The sequence below is a fragment of the Acomys minous genome, assembly GCF_964271855.1.
Source record: "Acomys minous genome assembly, chromosome: 4".
Taxonomy (NCBI): domain Eukaryota; kingdom Metazoa; phylum Chordata; class Mammalia; order Rodentia; family Muridae; genus Acomys; species Acomys minous.
This window is the reverse complement of record NC_140486.1, coordinates 51,562,129-51,567,873: the sequence shown is the minus strand read 5'-3', so window position 1 is coordinate 51,567,873 and position 5,745 is coordinate 51,562,129. Positions and strand designations below refer to the sequence as shown.

The window sequence follows — 5,745 nt, the reverse complement described above, 5'->3', positions numbered from 1 at the left end:
TGTTTGTTTGTTTGTTTGTTTGTTTGTTTGTTGTAGCTTGACTGATCTGAGAACATTTTTTTTTCTTTTTTCAGCTTTACTCCACTTCTCTGAGAGGGACTCTCAGCTTTTATTGTTTACTCTGGGGGCCCCAGTGAATCTGGTTGGTTTTAGGGACTTACTGTAGCTATTCAGAGCCACTTACTTTTCTGTTAAAAGAGCATCCCTGAGGGATGAAATGTTTCATTTTTGGAGGCAACTGTTACACAGGACTCCATCTCTTCCTTGGGCTTTTATACACCTCCACTGCCCCTCTAGCAGTGATCGCTGAGCCTGGAGAGGGTGCCTGTAGACGTTTACCTGTGGCTAAGAATGAGGTATTTTACCACAGCAACCCTTGCTTATTCCTGAGCATCACCAGTGGCTATGGGTTGGGGTTGACAACAGTGATGACCTACAGGTGCAAGGACACAGTTAGAAGGCAGTTTGACAGGTGCATCACATCCATCTAGAAAAACCATGGAAGTTGTTTCCCTGTGGGGATCTATGACCTCCCCAGTCACAAGATGGTGTTTTGGCTTACAGTACCAGATGTGAACTCCTTCTTGCAGAGGGGACCCTAAATCCAATCGAAATGCCATGGATTTTTACCTGTGGTAGCCGAGCCACTATTGCATAAGCGAGCACATCTGCCTGGCATGTTGGTGTCCGTAGCCAAGCAGGAATGTTGGTGACAGTTCTCCACTAAGAGCCGTACTCTGGCACTATGAAAGCCAGCCAGCAGCCTGGGGGTTTCCGGTTCAGTCCCAGCTTCATTTTTCCATGTCCTAAAGTCAAAGTATATGTGGCATCTCCAGCAATAAGGCCTTACCTGTCTAGTTCTGGCATACAGCCAACGGGAGCAGCAATAGCGTTTATGGCTTGTGGGGGCTCAGGGGCTTCCTGCACAACAACTCACAGGAAGGTAGCCCATCCCTAGCATAAAATGAGATCTAATGCCTTCTTCTGGTATGCAGTCATACATGCAGTCAGAACACTGTATAATAAATAAATAAATAAATATTTTTTTAAATTTAAAGGTTTTGTTATATAGATGACTTAGTGCTAACCTCTGAGTGTTTTGCAGATTTGGAGAGCCATTACACAGACATACAGGTGCATCTAAAGGAATGTGGGCAGGAATGAATCTACATAGGGTAAAAGGGCCAGGTACAGCTGCAAAGTTCTTCTGGTATTATGGTCTGCTAAGATTCATATGCTACCTGCCAATGTTACTGACAAAAGCCTACAATGGCCCATTGCTTTTGTCACAGCCACCAGCTACAGCCTTCTGAACATCTGGTGACTTCTAACAAAAAGGGACACTGGATAGCCTGCCCTACATGGCTGTTGGCTGCTCAAAAGCCTCTTGCGCCTTTCTGTCCCAATCACATATAACAGGCTGTATCAAGTTATACAGAGGACAGACAGCTTAGGCAAGGCGGAGTATGAAAATCTGCCACTATCCTGAGTCCCCAAAAGGCCTGTGGCTCCTTTACAGTTAGAAGCACAAACTGATGTGGGATTTGTCTTCCTGAAGCTCTGTTGAGTTGCTTACCTTTCTGTATAAAGATCTTCCCTGGAGTGTGGAATGTTTCAGTTTCAGAGGAGAGACCTACACACTCAACAATCCGAGGGATGCTCCAGCCAGAAGGAGACTCCAAGCACCTGGAACAAGGCGGAGTGAGGCAATGATGTGTGGCAGCTTTACAGAGCTTCTGAGAACTAGAAGCCACAACTGTAAACGAATTCAGTCCTTCCTAAGGTACAGCTTTGGTGTTGCCCACCAAGGTAGCCAAAGTTTATGTCTGAGTTTATTTAGGATTCGAACTGCCCCCTTACAACCATCACTGCACACTATGTTAACTGAGAAGTAGATTCTGCTTCTTTTTTTTTTTAAAGCCAAAGTGACTCTGACTTAAGTAAAATATGAGTTTGCCTCTCACCTAACACAGGATCACAATCACGGTGGGAAGGATTCATCTCCTTTAGAGGGTACCAAGAGAGCGTGTATCCCCCAGGCCTAGATTGTAATCAATGGCAGCGGAAACACAGTGGGGGTGAGGGTGGGGCTCCAGGCTCTGCAATGAGTCAACACAGAAATTACATGCATCACTTCTCCGGGCATCTCACCGGCTATGACACGGCCTTACCCAGTTGCACTGAGTCTAGCAAGTGCAATGTGTTCTTACCCTAGTAAGTCCTCTTTGCCAACCCGCCAGCGTTTCTTATGGCAACACTGTTTCCACGCCTTTTTATCCCCTCTGTAGTTTTCTGAATCCTAGGGCCACCAAAATATCCCTATTCAGAAGTAATCTTAATGGAAAGATTAACTTAAATGTTTCTTTTAGTTACCCTCCCCCGTCTCTGGTGTTCCAAAGAGAATATTGATTTAGCACTCAGGTGACTTAAGGTGATTACTGGGCTAGTGATAACTGTATAAAGCAGTTTTAATTTAATAAAACTGTTTTGTTTTGATTTTTAAGGAGGGAACAGCGATGCCACCTTTTGCATCTGCTAAGGCGTAGCCTAACACAGCTACCCAGTGCTCAGTCTCCTGGCCCAGACTTCAAAACTGACTGCGTTCTGAAATTCTGATTTTTAAAATACGTGAAGGGAGGGTCAAACTGCCCCATACTGAACAGAGATTTAATGGCTTAATCTGTTCAGACAGCTGCCTCTTAGCCATTAAATTACAAGGTGACTGGGTTCATTAGGATTTTCACACACCGCTAACTCCTCAAATTGTATCCCCATGCTTCCCTAAGAATTCCACAGCCAAAGCCAGTCAGACCAGCTATGGTTATGGCAGAAAGAGCCAATCTGTCGCCGCTTGTTTTCCAATAGACAAAGAGGCATTATTTTCAGGTTGATTAAGGCTGGTCATCTGAGCCAAACTCCAGGGTGAGGTCATGAAGATCCGCCACGGAGAGGGCTGATGCCAAAGGCGGTGGAGAAGAGCCCAGCTTCCTCTGCACAGAGACAGGGTGCCAAAACTTCCTGTTGAACTTTGAAAGTCTGGTACGGCTTTCCATGGCATCCTGTACAAATCAGAAATAGTGGAGCCAAATGCGGGTCCTTAAACACCAGCTCTGTGTTCAGATGCTGTTTAATTGGAGTTGAGATAGGCCAGGCATCATCCAGTGAGGTTTCTGCTGTTTTTTTTTTTTTTCTCCTCTGAAACTATGTTCATCTTATAAAGCTACATTGTATGACCAAAATGGTTCCATAAAAGCTTGGTTCTACTCCTGACTTACTGAAAATGTCACGATTAACTATTAGAAAAATTTCTAAGTGATAACTTCACCATTCATTTTCTCATGTTATGTGATGACTCCACTTTTATGAAAAAACATCTAGCCTTCATATTGAAATAACTATGAGTCTGGTAATATAAGTGAACTGCAACAAAATCTCACAGACCAAAACCATGTGGCTATTTTATGAAAGAATTCTGGATGAAAATAACTTTAAATGAAATTACCTATTAATGTGATATATAATGAGGAAATAATGAGAGAAAGGAACAATCACCACTTTGTTTGTTTGTTTGTTTGGGGTTTTTGTTTGTTTGTTTGTTTTTGGGGGTTTTGTGGGGGTTTTTTGTTTTTTGTTTTTTGATTTTTCAAGACAGGGTCTCTCTGTGTAGCCTTGGCTGTCCTGGAGTCACTTTGTAGACCAGGCTGGCCTCGAACTCACAGCAATCTGCCTGCCTCTGCCTCCCGAGTGCTGAGATTAAAGGCATGTGCCACCATGCCCAGCAACTATGTTTTTTAACAACAGACAAATCATTGCTACAACTAGCAACCGTCCCTCATGGGATAGAGTATTAATCCATGAGTTCTCTATCTTATAATCAAGCTCTGGACTAACAGTGTCTCTTCTAATTCCAAGGCTCTAGAATTGGCAGTGCAAAAAATTACTTTAGTTTTAATTAACCAAAGTTTCATTATGCCTTGAGATATCGTGAATTCAAAATAAAACAAGCATGATACTTTAAAAAGCCCAGTTATGTTTGGGCAATAATTAAAATAGTTACTTTTAAGTACTTAAGAGAAATTCCAGAGTATGAGAGAGATGGCTCAGTGGCTAAGATCATGGACTGCTCTTGCAGAGGACCCAGGTTCAGTTCCCAGCACCCACATCAATGACTTACAATGCATGTAATTCCAACCCCAGAGAGATCCAATGCCTCTGGTCTCATTGTGCACCTGCACTCATGTGCACATACCACATACAGACACACGTATGAACATAGCTAAAAAGAAATTCTACCTACAAGCTTTATTATTTATGTGACAAAAATGGTGAAAACCAAAATCTTTCTATAAGATGTGATTATGAAACAAATACTTCACACAGAAGACTATGAAAATAAAAAGCAAATCATGGGACTGGGGACATGGCTCAGTGGTAAGAGCATTTGCTGCTCAAGCATAAGGATCTGAGTTCAAATCCCCAGCACTTACACACACACACACACACACACACACACAAATAGGTAGGGTCACCTGCACACTTGCAACCCCAAGCTGGCTGCCAGCATAGCCCTAGCTCAGGGAAGAGCCTATCTCAAGGGAATATGACAGAACAGGGCACCAGACATCCTCCTCTGGTGTCCATGTGTGCACAAGCACATACACCTGCAAATACATGTGCACATAACCTTGCACGTGGGCGCGCGCGCGCACGCGCGCGCACGCACACACACACACACACCACGGGCAAACCATTAGCAGTTTTTCCTCTTAGCAGAATGACTTACTAAGGTGAGAAAATGGCTCCATTGTCACTGATGGAAAGCTTGAGTAAGACACAGCTGACGCACACTGGGGCGATGCTGTGTGTTCAACAGTGAAGCACACAGAGCATGGGAAAGAGCAGTTCAGGTTTCCTCCGGCGCAGCCCTGACTCGAGATCAGTATGTATCAACTGCTTCTCCTTCCAGCTTCTCCGCAGGATGCTACAGATAACAGCCTTTTGAATGGGCCGGCTCAGTCGGATGCAGGCAGGAGGCACCTTCATTTTTCTCACACTTTGATCTTCGGGTATCTTCTGTCAGATCTCCCTTCTCTACCCCAGGAAGGGAGCTTAAGCATATCCCAAAGATTTTCAATCCCTTCCAGACTTTAAAAGATTTTTCTTACTGGGTACAGAATTAATGAGTACAGTGTGGTAAAAGTGAAAACTTCACTCCCTCCTGCTTCTGTCCAGGAATAGGAAAGGGGGAAGAGTCCGCTCCAGCCACTGTATCTTCACAAATTTCAATTCATAGTCTGCATTTTCCCCTTGCACAGACTGTGTAGCCTTTATTCCTTGGGGTCAGATGAGGTGGAGGAGACAGGTCAAGGGTGTGTCAGTCAGCAGTCCAAATCACAGTAACAAAGCAGCCAAGATAAACAGCTTGAAGGAGAAAGCAATGTGGCTCCTCTGGCTGGCGATTCAGAGCCTTCCAGTATACATACGGTCCTCTCTCTGTGCTAGCGCATCTCACTGTGCATCACGGTGGAAGTGCAGGAAGAGGCAGTCTAACAAACAAGCGAGAGACGGGAAGGGATTTATGGTACCAACGCCCCTTCATGGCCTTCAATGATCTAAGTTCCTCCAACTAGGCCCCACTCCCAAAAGTTCCAGGACTTTCCGGACACACCCTAGGCTGACAACCAAGCCTTTAGCGCACGAGCATTTGAGGAATACGCAAAATCCAAACCACAAGGCGGCAAATAG

The 5,745-nt window shown here is 44.5% G+C and overlaps 1 long non-coding RNA gene across 1 annotated transcript; it reads right to left on the bottom strand.

Moving 5' to 3' along the window:
- Positions 1–576: 576 nt before the first annotated feature.
- LOC311596529 lies at positions 577–5,506 on the bottom strand. The gene is made up of 3 exons (XR_014778873.1): positions 4,784–5,506; positions 1,577–1,686; positions 577–806 (listed from the first exon to the last, which is right to left on the bottom strand). It is a non-coding gene; the product is annotated as an uncharacterized lncRNA (long non-coding RNA).
- Positions 5,507–5,745: the final 239 nt, after the last annotated feature.